Source organism: Sorex araneus, chromosome 6 (assembly GCF_027595985.1).
Source record: "Sorex araneus isolate mSorAra2 chromosome 6, mSorAra2.pri, whole genome shotgun sequence".
In the NCBI taxonomy this organism is placed as follows: Eukaryota; Metazoa; Chordata; class Mammalia; order Eulipotyphla; family Soricidae; genus Sorex; species Sorex araneus.
The window spans coordinates 117,017,321-117,020,778 of NC_073307.1; the positions used below are offsets into that span (position 1 = coordinate 117,017,321).

Below are 3,458 nucleotides of genomic sequence, written 5' to 3' on the forward strand. Positions count from 1 at the left end.
AGACAGAAGATGTTCGGTGTCTGATACAGGGTCTACATCTGGTATCTTTGTTTCTGCTGAATCTTACACATGATGATTTATTTTCTTGTGTCCTTAATTACCTTTCACTAAGTTCTCCGTTGCTTGATTATACATTTTGGGAATTCTTGTGGACTAAATCAAGGACAATTTCTTCTCACTCCTCCCCAAATTTGTTTCATCTGGCAGCCAGAGTGCTGCTACCTACCTAGGGCTGCTCTATTTCTAGATCCCCAGCTTAGTGGGAACATATGAAGATAAATGACTTCACAGTTCATCTATGAAGTTGGACTTCAGAGTTCAACAAAGGCATTTTCACCAGAATTCAGCACACTAATAACAGTGTTTATTTTTTAAAACGTCTTGCTTTCCATATTTTTTACAGGCCACACTCAGGTTTTTATTGTTCCTTCTTTTGAGTAGGAGAATGGATACTTAGAAATGTCTCGCTTTCTGAGATGTCAGCACTGCACGCAACAGTGTATCACGTATGTTGTGTGCAGTGGGAGAGCACTTCTGTATACCTGATTGCTATACTTTTGGAAGTGAAGTTGCTCTTTCTATTCTTTTCCAAAACTAGAAAATGTGAGAATGACAGTGACCAAAGAGGGACTTCAAAAGATGATGAACAATAGCATTGATTTCACTCTAGATAAGACTGAAATTGAAATGCTGTGCCTGTGTTCTCCTATCTGCCACTAGGAGATGGCACCATTTTCCATGCTTCCTTGGGAGACAGAGTTCAGGCTGGCTGTGGGAAAGGATCTAAACCAATTTCTACAAGGTCTGCAAGCTGTGTCCTCGGGCCTGCTGGGGCATTAGTCACGCTTGACACGCCTTCTCTGCAGGTTTGGCTCTGAAGCAGGTGTGTTTTCAAGTCTGCGCTGACCACAGGTGTGAGTGACACAGGCAGACAAGTGTGAGATATGAAAAATACAGGCTTTAGCAGTGTGACCAGGTGTGTCAGGAGCTCATCTGGCCACTGAACCCCGGGGGTCTGGCCTCCTCCTGATGGAAATGGAGTGAAGTGGGCACAGAGGGAAAGTACAAACCCTGGAAAGATGAAACAAAAATGCTATTAGACCTAGAAAGTAGAAGTGACCTTACTTAGACCTTCAGCATTCAAGGGGTCATTAGAACAGGAGGAAATTGAAGATGTGGCAGTTTAGCTGAGAACAGAAGAGACACATGAATATATAGACAAGGAATAGACTTTGTGTGAATAACCCATGAATGCAAAGAGAACAGAATTAGAACACTAAGGTGTAGAAGGATTTAAGGATTATCTAATCTAGTGCTTTAAATTTAGGACTCCAGCTTGTAGTGCTCTGAGAAAAATGTTGTCAAGTTCAAGCACTATAGTACTGTCATAGCACTGTCGACCCGTTGTTCATTGATTTGCTCAAGTGGGCACCAGTAACTTCTCCATTGTGAGACTTGTTGTTACTGTTTTTGGCATATTCAATATACCACCGGTAGCTTGCCAGGCTCTGCCGTACAGGCAGGATACTCTTGGTAGCTTGTCGGGCTCTCTGAGAGGGATGGAGGAATCAATCCCAGGTTGGCTGCGTGCAAGACAAACGACTTATCCGCTATGCTATCGCTCCAGTCTGTCAAGTTCAAGAGCACTTGTTATTATTTCAATTTTTCTATTTTATCAGAAGGAAGCTTTTGGTTATGGTTGTGTCTGTCACACCCCTCTGGCAGTTGCAATTTTCACTCTTAATAAAGAATAGAACATATGGCACACAAAATACTTAGCTAAAATGTAATGAAACTGTTTTGTTTTTCATTAAAGTTTTTTTTCCATAGTGTTGGGGTTTATTAAGTGACATGCCAGTAATAAAATGCTTCTTTTGAAGAAAATTTAATTAAGTTAAAAACAGTCCATCTAAGTAGAAATTAGTAAATAAGAATAATGTGAAGATCATATTTTCTATAGCTTGTATTAGAGAAGTTTCTCTGATTGTGTAGAGCACCCGAAACCCCGAAGAGGAGTCAGAGCATTCTTTCCTGAGCGTCAAGCTGGTTCTAGGTGTTGCTTTTGCAACTGCCTTTTACCATGGATGCTCATTCTTCTCTTCCCTTGGAAGAAGGAGAGGGAGTGGATTCAGTCTGAGTGGTTTGCTTCAAAACAAAGAAAGAATAATACAGATGTGATTTGATATGGCACAGTTATGAAGGTAGTATGAAGGTGACAGAGAAATAGGATACATTAATATGATTTTATGGCTCAATTTCCTTGGGGAAATTGAGGGAGAAAAATATTATCTTCCCTCCCACACACACTTTATTTAAACACTTTGCTTTACAAAGTGGTTTTTGATTTTTAATATCTCAATATTCTAATAAAAATATGATCTGTAGGTCACATAACTCATTAGTATCAAATTGGGAAATAAACATCTTCTGAAATATAATATAAATATAATATAAATCTATAGCTTGGGACACAATCCCCAACTATACACTTAAAATTTAGCAACAATGAATATGAAATATGGTAGAGCATTTTAACCACATAATGATAGCAGATATTATGCCAAATATTTATTTTGACAGTCCCAGGAATTGAACTGTATGCAAAGCATACATTCTGCCACTGACTCCCGTCATCAGCATGTGGTGTGTGTGTGTGTGTGTGTTTGTGTATGTGTAGAAAATTGAGGTGAAACTAGTATGTGAATTTTTAAAAGGTCATAAAGAAATTTTTTCCTAAAATTTACAAAAAACTGAGTTGTGGCAATAATTAGGTGAAATTTGGTAACTTCTCATGGGAGAATCAGATCCAAAACTAAAAAGCTATAATATACTGAGCTAGTACTGGAACAAGAGAATGGCCAGATATTTAGAGATATTAAGCAGTGATTCTTTGAGTTTTGCTGCTAGTTCACTTCCCTCACCTCTCTCTTCTTCCTGATTTAACCATACAGCTATTCTTGATTTCTAGTATTTCTAGTTCCTTAAGAAAATGATGTGAATATTCTTTTGAATTTCCAAGTTCTGGTGCTGTAAGGAGAAATAAGATTATACACAGTCTTAGCCAACACATTAACAGGTTTGAGAGAACATGTTTGTCTCTCATGGTACAGAGAAGGGACAATGAAGAGTTTATTGTTTTTACTTTCTCCAATTTAAAGATTGTGCAGTGCTGAAAATTGGGCAAAGTATAACACCATTGGTGTATCTGTTGTCTGAAGACAAACACATCAGGGAAAGTTTTCCACTAAGTGGTCCTATTTTTCTTTTCTTGGCTGTCAGTCAGCACAAAGGTAATCCAGGAATCTAGGCACTGAAAAATATGTTTCTGGCTGAACTGATCACAGCAGTCCTAACATCATGCAGCCACTGCTTTCCATAATCAATGCCAGAGCTTAGTTTATTCACCTTATGAGTCCCTCGTGAAATTCCAAACCCAGTACCTGATGGTAACATTTCCC

General features: G+C 38.6%; 1 non-coding gene across 1 annotated transcript; it reads left to right on the forward strand.

Annotated features, from left to right (window-relative positions):
* The first annotated feature begins 1,929 nt into the window (after positions 1-1,929).
* LOC129406141 (small nucleolar RNA U3) lies at positions 1,930-2,142 on the forward strand. Its single transcript, XR_008630815.1, has one exon. It is a non-coding gene; the product is annotated as a small nucleolar RNA U3 (small nucleolar RNA).
* The last annotated feature ends 1,316 nt before the right edge of the window (positions 2,143-3,458 follow it).